At 40.7% G+C, this 19,792-nt stretch overlaps 1 long non-coding RNA gene across 1 annotated transcript; it reads right to left on the bottom strand.

The window, feature by feature from the left end:
* Positions 1-1,594: 1,594 nt before the first annotated feature.
* On the bottom strand, positions 1,595-19,693 carry LOC115286363. Its single transcript, XR_003906026.1, has 2 exons — positions 19,338-19,693; positions 1,595-1,832 (listed from the first exon to the last, which is right to left on the bottom strand). It is a non-coding gene; the product is annotated as an uncharacterized LOC115286363 (long non-coding RNA).
* Between the last annotated feature and the right edge of the window lie 99 nt (positions 19,694-19,792).

Raw genomic sequence — 19,792 nt, 5'->3', positions numbered from 1 at the left:
AACTTTCAAACATACAATATGGCAATGTCAACTATAATTGGCCTGTTGTGTATTCTATCCCCATGACTCATTCATTCTATAACTGGAAGCTTGCACCCCTTGGCTCCCCTTACCCACTTTGCCCACCCCCTACCCTACCCTTTGCCTCTGGCAACCACTGATTTGTTCTGTGTATCTATGAGCTTGGTTTTTTAATGTTATAAATTATTATTATTATTATTATTATTATTATTTAGATTGCACATATGAGTGACACCATACACTGTCTTACTCTGACTTATTTCACTTAGCATAATGCCCTTAAGATTCATCTGCCTTAATATGCCTTAAGATGTCATACTGTTGCAAATGACAAGATTTCATGATTTTCATGGCTGAATAATAATCTAGTGTGTGTGTTTGTACATGTGTGTGTGTGAATGCTTGTCACATTTTCTTTCTCCATTTACCTGTTGATGATGATGAGGTTGTTTCCACAGCTTGGCCATTGTAAATAATGTTGCAATGTGTATATCTCTTTCCAAGATAGTATTTTCATTTTCTTTGGATAATAACCCAGAAGTGGAGTTGCTGGATCACATGGCAGTTCTATTTTTAATTTTTTTGAGGCTCCTTCATAGCATTTTCCATAGTGGCTGCAGCAATGAACACTTCCACCGACAGTCCACAAGGGTTCCCTTTTATCCACACCCTAGCCATCATTTGTTATTTTTCATCTTTTTGATAATAGCCATTCTAACAGGTGGGAGATGATATCACATTGTGGTTTTGATTTTCATTTCCCTGATGATTAATGACATATACCACTTGACCATCTGTATGGCCAACATACAAATCAGACTTTTTTTTTTGCTACTGGATGTATAAATTCTTTCTATATTTTGATATTAAACCCTTATCAGACATATGATTTGCAAATATTTTCTCAGTAGGTTGCTTTTTCATTTTGTTGATGATTTCCTTTGCTGTGCAGAAGCTCTTTATTTGATATAGTCTCACATGTTTATTATTGGTTTTGTTTTCTTTGCTTTTGGTGTCAAATCTAAAACATCACTGCCAAGATTGATGTCAAGGAGCTTACTCCCTATGTTTTCTTCTAGGAGTTTTATGGTTTCAAGTCTTACATCCCGCCCTTTAATCCATTTTGAGTTAATTTTTGTGTGTGGTGTAAGATAGTGGCTCAGTTTCATTCTTCATATTTCTTTAATATAACTTTGTGGTAAGAATATTTGTCTTGTATTTCAAATACAAGGAGTACAGGAGAATGGCCCCCGTAGATATTATATGAAACCAACTACCTGGGGAAATCATGAAGCTTTGTACATGTTGGGGTACCATGCCAGGAAGGCAATGGATAGTTTTCTCTCTGCTCACCTTAAAAATAGTCACATCTTATTTAAAAATAGCAACTATTGTGGTGATGACGCTGGTAGATAAGAAAATCTACCAGGACTGGATTAAGCTATTAGTGCTGTTTGTTGAAGATTAGGAATTACTTAAGGAATTAGTAATTCTTGTGTTTCTTATAATGATTAGTAATAAAGTTGAATATTCATTTTATGTTTTTTAAAATCAAGATATGATATTGATTGGATATGATGATAATGATTTTATTTTTAAGGGCATAATTGAGTAGACTAGAATTGTTATTTGATAACATTCATATCTCATTGCTATTTAGACCTCAAGGTAATAACCATGGCATCATCCATCTGGTGGTGATATCCTTATTTCAGGCCAAGTGTCACTTTTGCAAATTCAAACTTCAAATTGACATTTCATTGCCATGGCAATTCTTTTCTTCAGTAGTCTTTCAGTAATTAATATTTGATCTGCAGGAAAAAATAGAGAATTGACCTTAAACAACATGCTGTAGTACTTATACATTCTTATATTAATTTTGTGTCTAGCAGAAGATTGGCTCATTGAGCTAGTTTTGCACAACATTTGGAAAGTGGGCTGCTAAAAGGTTAGTTTATTATAGACACCTAAACTAGTGGTGAGTTTCCAAGCTATTTATATTGGTAAGATTAAATGGCCATGTCTGTACTTCTTGCTGAATAGATCTTTTTCTTCTCTCCATTTGTAAATTGTTTGAAGATACTTTTTTCCTTGCATCTGACAAACAAGGCTGACAAATCAATCTAATATCAATGGGATGATAGGCTATGAATATTTTCGACAACTAAGCATCCTTATTTGGATTTCCCGTTGTCCCCTGAAACTCTCTACTGTGGGAAATTTCAATACGGAGAAAAGAAAGTCTTACCACCGGTTTTGTGCCCGAAACGCAAGAAAAGATGAACAGACGTCTGCTGCATTAAAAAAGGACACAGGCATGCATTAAATCCCTTATGTCTTACTTTTTAATGATGCAATTGTGAATTATGTTCTTGTTGCATTTGTAATTAGAGGCTGCAGCAGATGGTGAAGACTTATTTTAAAGTGATGTGTCTATTAAAATAAGCCACACAGCCAAATGATTGTTCACTGTAACAGCATCTTTACGCCCCTAAAACACTCTGATTCTTTGTTGATGTGCAGTTGATTACCACAGCTGATTACATATGTGCACATATTTGCTCAGAAATGTATCAGAGATATTTGATATGTGCAATACTTTATTTTAAAGTGTGTGTTATCACAATTATAGATAATGAAGCTTTCAATGAATTATTCAGTCACACCATCTACAAAGGGAATGCACTGATTTCCCTTTTCAATAAAATGAGGCATGAATCTTTCTAAACCACTGAGGCTGATTCTCCCTACACGGTGGAAGAAAGTGGGGAGTTTCTGGGTATTGAAAGGTTCTCTCACGCACATTCTTATAAAGAACAGCTTTGGTTTGGGTGAACTCAGTCCACGGATAGTGGTGGAATCTCAGACTAAGAGTGGGAATGGAGAGGAATAGGCACTGGGTGAGGGCCAGGTAAAAATGGAAGAGAGTAGGTAGTCAAATTGTTAGTATGTATTAGTATAGATTGGGCTGTGATAACAAACAGCACCTAACTCTCACTAGCTTATAATGACAAAGTACCAAAATGACATTTCTTTCTCTGGCTACATGTTTATCATGAAACATATAAGGTAGTCTCCTTGTCATAGTCTGTAAGGACCAGGTTGATGGAGGTTATATCTCAACCCAGGGTTACACAATCATCTCACCAAAGGGAAAAGGATGGTGTCACTTAAAAACTAGCTTTTAAAACTTCCTTGCAGAAGAATCACATGGGTGCTTCCACTCGTTTAATTGGCCAGAGCAAGTCATGTGACTAAACCTAACATTAAGAGGGCAAGGAGGTGTAATCCTACTATGAGCCTGAAACATTTGGTGAACAACAAGTATGACCATCTTATGATGTAATTTTCTGCAAGGCTATGTGTCCCTGAGACAGTTCCTCTGCTTGAGTACTATGACCACTTCGTCTCTCTCATTTTGATTCCAAAATATCAGATTGACTATTTTATGCCCAGCAATGTATATAAAGACTTTTAGAAAAGGGTGTGTGTTACATGGCAGGGTAGAGAAGTCTGCTAGTTTAAGATTTTCCAAACTGTGTTCTCTTCAAAGGTGTTAATGCAGAAATAAGAATTGTGTGGTGGTCAACTGAGTCTGGGAGACTTTGGGTAAGTTACATGAATTACTCCTCAGAGCCTTTCATATGTTAATATGAGTGTCTATAAGGTCTACATAGCATGCGGTATTTCTCAATTCTATATTATCTCTTTTTGGAGAGCTTCTTATGGGGTGGTGTTGTTTGGGAACATATTTTGTGTAACGCTGCTTTGGTCTCTATAACTGGTACTTGGTTGTATGTTTGGTCACTATTTTAGCTCCTGGGCCAATGAATACATCAGGATCTGGGAGGGTAACATACCCAGAGAGGGCATGGAGGCTCCAGGCATCCTTACCCCATACCTTGGTCTATTCATCTCTTCCATTTTACTATTCCTGAGTTGCATCCCTTAAGATATACCAGCAAACATAAGTATTTTCATTAGTTCTGTGAGCTGTTCTAGCAAATTATCAAACCTGAAGAGGGGGTTTTGGGAACCCTCAATTAACAGCAATTGATCAGAAGTAGAGGTGGTCCCGGATTGTGACTGGCATTTGTGTGATGATCCAGGGCCATCTGTGGGACTGAGCTCTAACCTGTGGGATCTGGTGTGATCACCACAGGCCTGGTAATAGGACTGAATTTGAACTGTTACATAGCCAGTTGTGTCTGGAGAATCAGAGGAGTCATTGGTGTTGGAAAGCTGCAGAATTTTTGGTGCTTCTCAGTGGAAGCAGTGGAGGCTTCCATAGCCCCACCTTTTCCTCTAGCATTCTTTCCTTCCCTAGGCTAGAAAGAGAAAAGCATGATTTTGATGGAAGGGTGTGGGGGGGGGCAGAGTAAACATTTTATGAAAGGAACATACATGTCTTACATGAAGACATGAATCAGCATTAGAGGGTTGAGCTAAGATTGGCAGTTCTTTACTGGATATCACTTGCGGCCATAACTTCATACCCAAAAGATCATTATAATTCTCTTCTAACATTAAATAAAAAAGCATTATAGAAATATAATAATAATAAATTATTATACATAATAAGTATATATTATGTATTATTATATATAAATACACATAAATAAATAATAAATATTTAGTCAACATGAGTTTGAACTGTATGGGTTCACTTATATGTGGATTTTTTTTCAGTATACTAAAATAATGTGTTTTTTCTTATGGTTTTCTTAATATTTTATTTTCTATAGCTCACTTTATTGTAAGAATACATACATGAGACATATACAACATAAGGGTTAATCAGCTGTTTATATTATCTGTAAGGCTTCTATTAGTTAAATTTTTGGAGTCAAAAGTTATACATAGATTTTCGACTCACAGGGAGCTGGTGACCCCCACATTGTCCAAGGGGTCAATGATTCAAGTGTGTGTATGTGTGTGTGTGTGTGTGTGTGTGTGTGTGTGTGTGTGTGTGTTGTGTGTATGCATTTATATTTATATGGATAAAGCATCTAAAACCAGGCACATGGTAAACACCCTGCAAATGCTTTTTTAAAAAAAATTTTTATGTCTTTATTTTATTTTGAGAGAGAAAGGCAGAGAGTGAGCTGAAGAGGGGCAGAGAGAGAAGGAGACAAAGAATCCAAAGCAGGCTCTAGCCTCTGAGCTGCCAGCATAGAGCCTGACGCAGGGCTCGAACCCACGAACAGTGAGATCGTGACCTGAGTTAAAGTCATGAGTTGGATGCTTAACCAACTGAGCCACCCAGGTGCCTCTCCATTTATAAAGATAAGGAAACTAAGTCTCGTATAGTTAGTTGAATCATAATTTAAAAGCAGGCAACTTGAGTTTTGGTCCATTCTTTTCCTAATATGTATTTTGTTTCTCCCCACTTCTGTTTTATCTAGCCCTATTCCTTTCTATTTCATTTTCTTCTCCCTTCTCCCTTTATCCTACAATCTGGATTTATAGAATGTGAACAACTAGGAAATAATCTCTTGGGAGAGTCACAAAGAGGCCCAGAGAAGCAGCAATAGAACAAACAGTAAATGATGAATCTAGTCATCTGGCCCCAAATAAACTAATGCAAGTACCACTACATTGCCTTCAATTTAATAAATCTTCACCCAACACATTCTGTGTGTCAGGTCTTCAGGACAGTCTAAGAATGCCCAATCATACACACCATAGCACAAATGTTCTGGGTGACACCAACCCTGTCAAATGAGTATTACAGCAGGCCTGGACAACCATGGTCACTGTACTCCCATATTCTCTGCTCTCCTTTATAACTTTCCCTTCATCACCCTTTTATCCAAAAAATAAAAATGGGGGGGCGGGGAGGCAGGACTATGGGGAAATGGGGCTGGGAGAAGGAAAGCAGAGACCATGGAAAAGTGGGAAAAGATGGGCTATTGACCCACATGAACGTGGTTCACTGAGTAAACTCTTAGCTCTCTTTCACTCATGTAGCTAGTGCTAGTGTGTGCTACAGGGAACCGCATGGAGCCCTAAGGGAATGACCTCACTACATTCTCCATGTAAAGGAAGGGTATCTTGAGTATAACAGTGAGCACCTGTCTCTTTGCTCAAATGACATCATGAAAGGGAGAGCCCTAGAATTTCAGCATTTACCACCAACGTTTAGTGTGAGGTTAAGTGACAGCTGTTCCTTACCCTGGGTCAGTAAATGTGTGTGAGGAGCAGGACTGTACCAGTAAGCACAGTAAATCTAGAACCTGCCAGAAACTGAAGAGCCTGAATGCCGTATAGCTATGGCTCTTCAGAGTCACATACTTTTACTGGAATAATGAAGTTGCTCTTTTGTCATTGACTGAATCATTTAAAATTTGAAAAATTATTTTACAAATGTTGTACCCAGGGTCACAAGCCATCAGATGATTTTGGAAGTGTGTTTGTTCCTTTTTGAGTTGACCGATGTTTGTTAAACCCTGATTTTGAATGCCTCACTTAACATGCATGCTTTCTCCAGGTAGCTTCTTTGTCCAGTAGAGGCTTGGATTAAGTCGATGACTCTCTAGAAGTTGATGAGAGTGTTCAGGGGAGAGGGAATCCATTGGTGAGTTATTTCATCATATTAATGTTTAAGATAATAATGAATCTGCTTGTATTCTTGGCAGAAATGAGTAGCTTCGGAGAGTAAAAGACACTGGCATTGTCATGAATAGACAAACCATTAATCTGACCAGGCATATGGACATTGGTAGGGCTTTCATAAGAGCCAGGCAGTCTTCTTTATACCCATCCTGTATTCTTTAAGTCAATGGCAGTGTCTTTTCCCTAAAGATGATGATTCCAGGATGGCTTCTCAGCTCACAAGAAGGCAGCAGGATGCAGCTCAATATATTTATTGAAATAGGAACCTTTATTTTAATCCTGGCTTTGCCTATAACACAATGTCACCTTGTGAAAATTGCTGATGATCTCCGATTTTGGTTCCTCATCTGGAAAAGGTGGAAGTTGGTGAGGTGATCGTCAATGCCCTGTCTAGCTTTAAAATTCTATGATGCCGGGAATAAGGTTTGCCCATCAGTGAAAAGTCACTGAGCCGACCTTGGAAATTGCTTCATGCCAATTAATCTCTTCCTTCTCTTTAGTGGAAAATAATCAGAAAAATGGTTTCATATTATAAAGCATGAATGTTTCTTTGGAATCCTCTTTCACTGCCTTATAAAAACCAAGTGGCCCACCATATCTATTTGTCTGAGACAAGTGTTAACAGAAAAGGTTTCTATAAAGTTAACTCTTGAGATTGAGGTTGCTGTATGAGTTTGATAACTTATTACCAAGAGGCTGGGAATATGAGGAGAAGGAGGAGGAGGTGGGTTTGAAAACCTTTCTCACTTTTGTGATGCTTTTCAAAGTCGCCCTACTGGGAAATCACTTTGATCAACACAAAAAAAGGATCAGTTTTGGCTATTTTTATACTGTAAAGCCCCCGGTAATAGTCTGGCATCTTTGAGAATGAGAGCTGCTAGCTGGGCACAACCTCTCTTGTCTGAATTATCTCTTTCTATTCTCCCCACCCCCAATCTCCCCCCACCCTGGGAGCCCATGTTTATTTCCCATTCACTGAAGCTCTGAATTCGATTCTAGTTGTCCCACAGCTGGCTCTGGTCCACCCTCAGTCCAAATCCTCCTTGGTATTTGGGTTAGTTCTGATGGGGTGCCAGGAATTCCTTTTGAGAAATTTACACTCCTGTGTTTCTTCTGCTGCAAAGGGGTTGAGTCAGAGATCCAGAATAAACAAATTTATGAGTGCTGCATTTGCTAATCTCAGAATCCGATTTGCCATTCCCTGGGCTTATTTTCTGGATGAACATGGCTTCTGGCACTGAAAGAATTACAGGAATTGAACAGGATTTCTTTGTTCTACCTGTGGTGATGACATGTTCTTGATTTTTCTAAATTCTCAAGTTAACGTCATTTTTATTGTTGTCTTCTGAAACATTCTGGTTTCAGCAATTGGGGATTCCTATGATGAATGAGCCTGTGTCTTGATAGCACAGAAAGAACTCTTAAGTGGAGTTAAAAAAAAAAAATCAAGAAGCGATGTGATGTAACAATGCGAGGTGCACGTCTCTATCAGAACCAAACCGGGAACAACAGCAAAAACTCAAGCCACTTGGGCTCACTCCTCACATATGCGTTAGTGTCTGGAATTAGATGATGTGTGTTGAGCTTGTTGTTAACTGAATTAGCTTGTTTCTGTGTGTCCCTGGTCTACCCCACCTGGGCCCAGACAGACAGACCAGCAGGGCATTTCTCGCACTAGCAGTGCTCAGCGCTGAGTACTGAGGAAGTTGAGAGCATAGTAAAACTCTTGGAGGGGGCTTGTGTGTGGAGGGGGCACCCCATGATGAGGCACATGATAATCATGAGTAAAGACACAGTCAGTAAAACAGCACAACCCAACCCAGTGTCAGATGAATGGGTGGCTGCTCAGGGGGTAGGGGGTGGTAGAAATTTCTGGGAAGGCTTCTTCATGAAGGTGAACTTGAAGTAAGCTTTAGAAGAGGAAAGGCTGCATAGCAAAGCTGTGGGAGTGGGCTCAGGGAGAGAAGGGGGGAGCACAGGAGGGAGCAAAGATTTTGGAGTAGCTAAGTGGAGAACTCGAGCTTGGATTCTGGAGGAATTGAGGGCATTCCTGGAAGATTTGGAAGCGAGAGGGAGATGATGAAATCACGCGGAGACATTTTTGAGGAGTCAAGTTAAGATCAAATTAAGGACTGGCTTAATCACTTTTTTGGCAAAAAGGATGGAGTTAGAGTGGGGACAATGGGCAAAATATCATCCAGCCCTGAGGAAAGAGACAAACCTGATAAAACTGGACTCAGGTTAGTAATTTCCCTTTGTTTGCTTGTGGGTATGCTTTTTAGTGTGTGGGTCTTGTAAAATACTAGTTCCTCTCTTCTCGTTTCACATTCCTTACAAAATCCTGCTCAGGGATTAGAACCAGCAGCCAGAGGTCAGTCCTCACGAGGTGGATTTTGTGGCAAGTCAGCAACATGGCAGCGGGTTTTCTCCTGGGCTCCTCTCCCTGTGAGAACTATCACACTTGGGCAGACAGTTTAGCCTCAAGCCACTGCCTGTTCCCCTGGGCACATCTCCCTGCATGGATTTCTCCTGACAACTCTTTCTGGGGTCAACACACCAGTCATCTGACCTTCCCGAAAAGGCATGTTTCCCTGTGCTGACACAGAGACTGTAATTCTGGTCCTTTTGAGTAAACGGTTTTACACAGTCTGGGAGGGGGCCGTATTAAAAAATGAAGGCCTGGGATTCTGTTGTTTCTCTAGTTCTTGCTGCCCAGAGTGAGCTCCCTATTTAGAAGGACATCCTTCCTGTCCAGCTTCACCCTTCTTCTTCATAGTATTGGCAGGGCTGAAGGTCCTCTCTGCCCTCTTGAAGTTGGGAATTCACCTCTTTCCCTGCCTGTTAGAATCAGATGGTATCCCTTTAAGACCTCCAGATAAAACGCGTGTAGATCTGCCAGTCGTGAACCTGCGTTAGATTGATGCATGATTCTCATTTCTAATTAGACCTGTTTGCTCAAGAAGTACAAATAAAACCAACACGTGCTCCTTAATCCTGTTAGAGCTGGTGGCAAGGTAGACTATTTTCTACTTTATAGTTTGAAAATTCCAACTCTAAACGCGAATTACTTTTCTGTCTGACTCCTCTGGTGCGGGTTATTGTTATGCTAACTCAGGTGTCTGTCTTCCAGGACCTTATAAGTTTATAAATCTTGTTGTTCTTTTGAACAAATTGGACGGTTAATCCTTTAATCAGTTATTGAGAGATTGCTACAAGCACAGAGCAAAGGCCAAACCTCAAAGCTCAGCAGTTTGAAGGGCGCCATTGTTATGCATTTGGTGTCTCTCCTTTGTTTTTCCGTTTTCCTTCTGTTAAATAGGAAAGTTAGTCTAATCCTACAGAAAGCACTTTCCTTTAAGATGAAAAGATGGGAGCTTGGGAGGAGAAAAAGGTTCTACTGATTCAAACAGTAGGTGATGCTGTCTATGGGAATAGTCTCTTCCCCCTCCCCACTCTGCCTCCCCTGCTTCTCTCTTAGGTATTTTGAGAAGGGAAATCTACCTCTAGCAGGCTGGCTGTATTTGTCATGGAGCTTTTCTATTTTCTTAACGAACTATTCGTGTGTATTCTGTGGATAACCTTTTGTAGGCATAAAGATGCAGTTTTTCCTTGATCCATCCTTGAAAAAAAATTAATCAAGACTCCATCAATTGCTCAGAAAGTAGGGTTAAATTCAAACATATTATCATTCATTGACCGGTGTTTCTGAGTATAGTGGGAGGGAGGTTTAAGTTCACGTGGATGGTGACTGCCTACAGTTTGCCATCAGATCCTCTGTGTGAAGGCCCCGGTTTGAATGCAGCCTTACTTGAGTTGACACGGACCCATGGCCAGCCATACCCCTGGACACCTGTGCCACCTCCTTTCTGCAGGATGTGTTCTGAATTGATTTATATTTACAAGGGCCAAGTGCACTGCTCTGCTACTCCAGCTGACCAAAGCATATCACGTTACAGCCTTTCTCCTACCCAGGCCTCTGTTGAATGCAACGGAGGCCAGAGAGGACCTTTGGTGGGGGCCGCCTATTCAGTGAAAGCCCCATGTGGAAATGCCATTAAGGGGTTGTGAAGGAGCAATGAAAGCAAGGTGCCGAAATGAGAGGGAGTGATAGAAATCGAGATTCTGACTTCAAAGCAGAAAAATTTCTGTGTAAACCTTCTCACACGAAGTAGCATCAGGATCCAAATCAGAATCTAAAGTTCCAAAGGAAGTCACAGACAAATAATGTTTTCAATCTTTATGGCCTTGGGGCTTTACATTTTTATTCTTTTTAAAAAAGTTATTGTCAGAAATCTGTCTAAAATCTAAATTGCCTTGTTGGTTTTCTTCTGGTGACTCTCGTCACTCACAGTAGGCCAACGGATGTGATAACAGTCTCTTTTTCAGGACTTCTGTTGGACAGATAGAGGTGTTTATAGTGTTGGGCTTCACAGACAAGTAACCAAGGAACATTGCTTAGAAAGCAAAAATAGAAGTTCCCCATATTGAAAAGGTAAGTCAGCTTCTTTAGGGATATAGACCCCCAAAGGATGACAGTAATCATAGTTACCAGACAGTGAATAATCACTGCATTCACCGTTACAACCTGGGCATATTACTGTCTGCCATTTTATAGAGGAGAATAAGAAGTTCACACACACCAAGCAAGCTAGTAAGAGAGTTGAATTCAAGTCCAGATCTGTCAGCCACAGTAACTGATTTAGAGATGGTCTCATGAGCCAAGACAGGCCAGTGGAAGTCTCCAAGATTACCTGGTAAAATAATTTCTTCTGGGAATACTGAAAAGTTAAACATTTAGACTGAAAAGTCTAAACATTCCTGACAAAGGAAATTTGTCTAAGAAGTAAGCCAAAGCAGAGAAAAGCATCGGGAATGGAAAAAGTTGGGTCTCTGAGGGCGTGATTTCAGTACCTGGATACAGTTATGCTTGAAGTCAGCCACTCCTAGATTGTTGAGTTACAAAAACCAATATATTCCTTTTTATTTGGTTTAAGCCTCTTTGTTGGAAAATGTAGAGTCATGCACTCTTCCAGGCCATCTTTTGACCCCCATTTGGTTGTATAAGAATGGGTTTTGGGCCTGAACCTTTTTTTTTTTTTTTTTTTTGCCAAGAGATAAGAGTCCTCGTGGCCTATGCTGGGCTTATCACTTTTCCTGTTTCAGATTCAGCATGTGCACCTTTGTTCTGCATTAGCATGTGCATCATACGACAGCTGGCCAATTCCACTATTTCTCTTCTCTTTGGGGAGGGAGCTGAGTCCTTCTGCTGCAGCACGCGTGGGCCAGTTGCCCTGCGTCTGCTTCCAGGAGTGACCTGCCGGCCGTGGTAGACTGATGCCCACTGTTAGAACTGACCTCACTCTTTCCTTTTTCTGTCTACATAAAGCCTTGTCCCATCCAGTGCTTGACTGATTTTCTGGTTTCCTGGCAACTCCAGTACTAAGATACAGTGGACCGAAGTCAGCTCTTCCTGGTGATAGACAACTTATGTCACTTGCTTGATACTCTTTGGAATAGCTTTCAATCTTGAAACTGAAAACTGAAAGGATCTTGACTATTCTATTTCCATTTGCAGACTTTCACGAGTCCCCAGGTAAGCCTAGGCATTTCTCCTATCCTTCTGTCACTCCGGAATTAACCATTATTACAGTGCCATCATTATTGTATCATATTTTTATATGTCCATCCTTCACTGGGCTGCAAAATCCTATAGAGCAGAGATAATGCCTCTGTATGCGTATGTGTGTATATGTGTATCTAATTCTTGCCTCTCAGTCCAAATTGACTTTAAAAATGCAAAGTAATCTTTAGTATTTAAGCAAGAAATTCTTTAGTTAGCCTTATGCATCCAAGTGTAGGTTCTCCAGCCATTCCATAACATAACATAACATAACATAACATAACATAACATAACATAACATAACATAACATAACAAACAACCTCTCCCATGCTTCTTAAACTTTAACATGCAAACAAATCATCAGAAGGTTTTGTCAAAATGTAGAGTCTATTTCAGAAGTTTCTGGGTTGGAGGCAGAGATTCTTATTCCTAATAAATACTTTGGTACTTTGAGAAGCAAAATATTAGGTATGTATTGTTAGCTTCTCTAGGAAGATGTCAGGTCAGAGAAGGTAGGAACCTTCTGATAAATCCCTGGCTTATTAGGTGGTAAAGATGTATTTTTCAAGAGCCAACTCAAATTTTAACTTTATTTCAATGGAGATTAAATTACTAATATAAAATTTGAGGCACAGAGAGATATTACTTTCTTAGTAAACCAGTAAGTATTTTTTTGAGCACTAATTTTTAGCCTACCTCTTGGCTAATAATAATGGCATATAGAGGAAATATGGGGCCAGTTTAGTATAACCAATTTTAGAGCTGGAAAAAAAGAGGTTCTCTCCTGCTGATTTAGGAGTGCTACACAATATTTGTCATACCCCAAATATCTTCACTTTTTCCATTGCCTTGACAGTTCTTTGCCCAACATTGCAGAATAAGAGAAGGTTCTGGAGTGCATCATTTGTTCACACCTTGATGTGTATTTATTCTGCTTTCCTTTCTCTTATCCAAAAGCGATCCACCAAATAAGGGAGTTGGGATTTTGCTCTGGTGGTTGAGCCAATCCTGGAGCAAGGGAATAATTCTCGGGGAAGGCAGTGAGGATCCCGTTGGACAAAGTTCTTATTGTTAGATTTCTTTAAGAGAGTGCTATACATCCAAGCATGCTGCTCTGTAGAAATGGCACCAAAGGTAAGATGAAGTCTACTTATTTTTAACTTTTGTATCTGGACCATAAAAATCACTGAAATCAGGGATTTCAGGGAACTCCGTGATTGCCAGGTCCAAAATTATCTCTTTTTCGTAAAGAAGGAGACTATAACCCTGAGTGTAGTTTGACTTGTCCCACACATGCTTCTAGTGCAGTGTAGGGCCCATTCCTCCTGGTTGGCTCTTTTATACCACAGGAGGTGAGGAAGCAGAGGTGGCTAAGAGCCCATGCTCTCCTCTGCAGTCAGGCTGTTTGGGTTTGAATCCTACTTCTTCAGTTGCTAATGGGCTTTAACTGAGTTCTTTTAAGGCATTCTGCATCTCAGTTCCTCATTTATAAAATAAAGATAGTGGTAGTAACTACCTCAATGGACTGCTGTAAAGATTAAATGAGTTGATAGAGGTAAAGCAATTAGAATGGTGCCAGTCCATAGCAAGTGTCCAGTAAATATAGGTAGCCATTACTATCCTCATTACTGTTGCCTTCCATGATGTGACTTCAAGGCTACCAATAAGGAACCCTCTGCTACAGGCTAGCCCTGAACCCCAGATTTTCCCTACCTACTTATCTGCTATATAAGCTAATTATGCCTCCCCAATCAAAAGAAAAGAAAAAAAATGGGCACACATTACACAGTTGACAATGTGGCTTACATGTCAATGAGGGATCATGATAATTTACTTTCACTCTACATTAGGAAAAACCAATATTGGATCCTTTCCCAGGAAAACGCTTGCAAGGAAGGACCACCACAGGGCTTTGAGAGTCTGGAATGTCAGAGTGATGGGGAAGGGGTAGTTAAGAAAGGGAGGAGGGAATTGAGGGTACAGAAGGTAGTCTGTCCAAGGCTATGCTCCTTAGAGCCTTTAGTATCAGGATCTATTCTGTCTCTTGTTGCCTCTAATTTCTTTTCCATGGCCTCTCATGTGGAGATAACTGCATTTCCAAGCTTTGATCCCTTTAGCCTACAGAAGTCTGAAGGGCCATTCAAAACTCCTCATTGTGGAGGGGGAAATGCAGCTCAGTGTTCCCAGGTGCAGAGCATCCCAAGGAGTGACATAATGTAGGCCAGAGTTTCTCAGTGTTGGTATTATGGACATTTGGTGTTGGTTAATTTTTGTTGTGGGGTTGACTTGTACTTTGTGGGATAGTTAGCAGCATCCTTGACCTCTACTTACTACATGCCAACAATACTCCTCCCAACTAGGTAGTGACAACCAAAAATGCTTCCAGACATTGCCAAGCGTTCCTTTGGGAAGAAAACTGCTCCCAGCTGAGAATATTTGGGGGTAAGCCTCACTAAGACCTGCTGATTTTATTCTCTCTTGGTCAGGCCAGCTGCACTCAGGTCAGTAGAATCATGGGTTTATTAACTTCTACATGGAGATCTCCACATGGAGATTCTCTCTCACTCCCCCATCTTTCTTAGGACAAAATCTACTTGAGCCTCAATTTACCTGTTGTAGTCACTCTCCTCTGATAGGAGAAGGGCATTGGATTGGCTCCTGGCTAGAGGTACCTGGCAGAGGGCTATCTAAAGGTTGTCTAGGATAGGTTGGAGGACAGGGTGACCCCTTGAAGCTCACTACACTAGTTATCAGCTGGGGACACTCAGATTTTGATAGCCACATAGCATCACCTCCAACTTCTATGTCTCCAGAGAGGGGAAGTCAGCCTCGGCTTCCAGACATGCTCAGAACGAGAAAGAAAGGAAAATAACTGAACAAGAACCCAGTTTGTAATATGATCCTACAACACACACTACAGTCCAAGGAATGTGGAGTGTGTTCATGAAAAGGAATTTATATATATATATATATATATATATAATATTTATATATACACACACACACACACACACACACATATATATATATATATATATATATATTTTTTTTTTTTTTTCCTGCAGCTGAGTTGGGTTGAAAGTTTTTAAGGGACACCTGGGTGGCTCAGTCAGTTAAGCGCCCTACTTCAGCTCAGGTCATCATCTCACAGTTTGTGAATTCAAGACCCGCATCGGGTTCTGTGTTGACAGCTTAGAGCCTGGACCCTGCTTCAGTGATTCTTTCTCTCTCTGCCCATCCCCCACTTTGCTCTGTCTCTCAAAAATAAATAAATGTAGGCTCAGGTCATGATCTCACAGTTTGTGAATTCAAGACCTGCATCGGGTTCTGTGCTGACAGCTCAGAGTCTGGACCCTGCTTCTGTGATTCTTTCTCTCTCTGCTCCTCTTCCACTTGTGCTCTGTCTCTCAAAAATAAATAAATGTAAAAAAAATAAAGTTGTTAAGAGTGAGAATTTTTGGCATCAGACACCTGAGTTCAAATCTTTCCTTTGCTCCTTCCTACTGTGTGATGTCGGGCAAGTTCTTAGACCTCTCGAAACCTCAGTTTCCTTGACTGGAAATACCAGATATACCCATCTCCCAGGGTTAGCCATGACTAAGCTCCCTGTAAAACTGATGCAGCCTGGGGAATGAAACTCCCAAGTACCCCTTGGTCCGCAATCCACAAGGCACTGGATCGGCCTTGTTCCCTGATTGCCCAGCAGGCTTCCTCTGCATTTTGTTCTCAGCACAGACTCCAAGTGTCTTCCAAATGTCTATTTCTGAGTTCTCCAGGGGACGCTCGGCTATCAGTCCGAGGCTGAGCCTGAATAAATACCTGGAGTGCGGGATTTGGTCGAGGGTGCTTTTGGCAGCAAAGCTGGGCTTGGAGTGGGCTGGTCAGGCGGTACATCTCACAGCCCAGAAACTTCGGCAGGAAGCGCTCTCGGGTCTTCCCACAGTCACAGTCCCCAGTCACGCCCACGTAGGCACCCGGAACAGGAATCCCTGGTGTCACGTGATAATTGCTGGTCACCTTCCCACCACTGTTTCAACTTGCCAAGATGAGGTCGGAGATCTCTTCACTCAGGGCAAGAGGGGTGTCTCAGTTTGCTTGAAGGCAAACAGCATTTAAAGAAACACCATCTGGAAAATCCTTTCATAATATGAATACTGTAAATATTTATTTAAGCTCCCTCCACCCTCCACTGACATTTCAGAGACAAGAAAATTGTTGAAGAGGCCAGATTTTTACACATAGTGAGAGTGTAAACATCTCTGTCCTGGATTTTAACTCTTAGTACAAATTACTTCTTTGGGACTGAGATGGCATTTTAGATTAGAAAGGGAGATTTATGGTGTTTAATTTGCCCAAAGTCACACACTTTGTAAATGACTTCAGAACCAGACAGAATTTGGTTTGAATCTCCACCTTGATGGTAGTTATTTGTGTAATTTCAGCATGTTGCCCAATGTCTCTGAGCCCTGGTTCCTCCATCTGTAATATGATAGGGTTGGGATGATTACATAAAACAAACAATGTCAGGTTCTGAGTAGGGTGTCTGGCATATAACACGGGTTGGATAAATTTAGCTATAATGATAATTAAAGTTATCTAGATTGTCATTTTACAATTCTTTACCTGTTCCCAAGACCATTCCTTTACTTACCGACACCAATGGACAGGAAGCTGTCTGTGTTCAGTCAATACCTAGCATGATACTTGATACTTGGGGTGTTGAGTAAGTGTTTGAATGAATGAGTGATTGAAAAATGATGAGACCACATGACACAGAAGATTTTCATTGATCAGTGAATTTCTAAATTGATTTGCTGGGAACACTTGCTGAAAATATCTAAGGCTCAGTAATGACTACCATGTACAAATGTTAACAAACTAGGTTGAAGAAGATCCTTGGACAAGAGTGCCGCCAGGGGACAGAGTGTACAAGTGGCTGATTAATGGCACACCCTTACTGGAGTTCCAACTAAAACAGTTCTTTATGTGGATAACTTTCAAACAAGGTGATTTTCAGGGAATTAGAAAAATCCTTTCACCATCCCAGATCTGCCCAACATTGTCTCTCTGTCATTAGAGAATGATTCCTTTGGATTAAGTAGTGCTTAGGATGTAACTGCAGTTAAAAAGAGAGAGACCCAACATGTGTATTATTTGATCTTTAACCACATTTGGAAGGTAAATATGTGCCCAGCATGGTTGGCTGTCTTCCATTAAGACATTCAGGGATCCAGATTATTGGAGGTTTGCCAAATCACCCCAGGGATCATCTCCCTTCCAGCCAGCTGACTGGGGAAAAGAGTGTGGAGAGGAGCTGTATGGGAGATGTTTATGAGCCAGACTTACAGTAGTACTTACCACTTCTGTCTCTATATCATTGGCCAGAACGCATTCACGGGGCCATACCTGACCAGTGGTTGCCCAGGCAGGCAGTCTGGGAAATACAGTGCCTGCCTGGGCCACCACTTTCCAATCATATTAGTGCAATATAGGAAGAAGAACAAAAACACCTGGCAAACTGTGGACTGTCTTTGCCATACATTATAAGGAGGGAATATGTCTGGGAAGGGTGAGATAGTGTACACTAGTTTGTCCCTGCCAGAGGAAGGAGATCCTCAAATTGAAGGCTTTATCTCAGAAAAAGTGGAGAACAGTTAGGGGCCACCAAGGCTGAGTGGTGCAGGTTGTGGGGATGATAATTTGGACAGACTTGGGGTGGGAGCAGTGGGGCTTCAGAAGGGGACAGGAGAAATGTAAGATAAAGACAGAAAGTCTCCGAAGTCACAATTTTGTAGAGGATAAGAAATGGCTGCCCTACAGAGAAGCAAAATGGCGCCTGTGGGCACCTTCACAGTGAAGCAGTTACAGGCCATTTGTGGACGGCATTCAGGGGCCAGGAGCTGTGAGGGGAGAGTAAGGGCACACTTTCCTCCTCACTCTTTTCCTTCTCTGAGGAGAGTCAAGCTCATTATGTCTCTAGGTGGATTTTACAGTTCTGGAGTTGAGCCTAAAAGTTGCATGTGGTTTTCAAATACTTATTTTATCACACACTCCACGATTACTTCCATTATGTGTGGCTAACATTTGAGTCTTTTCAGATTTAGTGGGGATATAAAAGGTTTAAATAAGCCCAATATCAGATGTGTCTGGGATTCCATTTCTCGCATGCAGACTGTAAATAAATGCTGATGAAAAATATTTGAGTTCCAAATTCTGCCACCCAAATCCTACAAATATGCACATTAAAGCCCCCATAATCCCATAAAAGCCTTTTTACTTGTAAATAACACTATCTTGTTTTCCATCTCAGATTTCTTCTCCTGTAATTACACAATATTTGGTTTCCCCTTTTTAGGCAATTCAAATTAAAACTTATTTCATTTCATAATTACAAACATTCATTTTGAGTAAAGACTAATCTGACGGGAATTTGGTTCCAGTGATATTGTAACCTAGACTTGCAATAGCAAAGCAATCCATCTCTTTACTAATGTCTTGGAATCTTTTAAGACTCTACTCCAGCTAAACATTTGCATTTGGAAAGCTTTAGCCTTTTTCCTGCAATAATAATGCTTTATTAAGAGCACTGTGTGATTTGATTTTTTTAAAAATAATGATTTAAATCAAAGACTTCAAGATATAAAGAATTTAAAGGGTGAGCCAATTCACCCTCTTAGTTTTGGGTTATTTTATAACTCCCATGAGTTCTTAGGTAGAATGTTGCTTGGAAAATGTTCATTATTAAGTTCATTTTCAACTGTTTCCTGGAAAAGGAGAAAGAAAATATTCTTTGTCTGGGTGTTATGATAGGTGGTAATTTTGAAATATTAGATAAAGTGTATGTTATTACTATTCTGGATAGGATAGAAGAGAAAAAGATCTTGTTGACTGGACGTTATGAATGGGTAGTTAATACTTAGGAAAACATAGTGTTTATTAACTAAAAAATACATTGAGAGAATGCCAGATAGAATGCTTGCAGGATAAGCACTGTTTATCCATTGCAGTATACAAAGAAATTAAAAAGAAGAAACAACAGTCCAAAGTGCAGTGGTTTACAACGATTTTTCATGACCTCACCGTTCTGCGGCTTGATGGGTTCAGCTGGGCAATTTTGCTTGTTGGGGACCCTCATGTGGTTGTAATCTGATGGTGGCTGATGCTGGAGGCACCTGAAGGCTTTGTCACATGCATTGCGGGCTCTCCAGCTGGAGCTCCTGGTGGGGGCTGCTGGGCCATCTCTCTCTCCCCAGCAACCTTCACCCGTCGTTAGCTTAGGTTTCCTCAGAGCACTGGGGTCTCACGGTAGCCAGACTTCTCGTGCGGTTTTCTCCCAGAGTCCGTGCACCAGAAGACCAGGTCTAGGTATATACTTGTAGGCCCTTTCTAATTTGTCTTTTGAAGTCCTGTGGAAGCCCTTCTCCTCATTCCGTTGGTTGTGAGTGAGTCACGGGAAGATTCCAGGTTCCACGGGAGATGATTACCCAATAGAGGGGAGGGGTGGTTCATTTGAGGGGCCATCTTTACAACTATCT

The sequence above is a fragment of the Suricata suricatta genome, chromosome 3, assembly GCF_006229205.1.
Source record: "Suricata suricatta isolate VVHF042 chromosome 3, meerkat_22Aug2017_6uvM2_HiC, whole genome shotgun sequence".
Lineage (NCBI taxonomy): Eukaryota > Metazoa > Chordata > Mammalia > Carnivora > Herpestidae > Suricata > Suricata suricatta.
The sequence above is the reverse complement of the archived record's forward strand: the minus strand, read 5'-3'. Positions and strand labels throughout refer to the sequence as shown.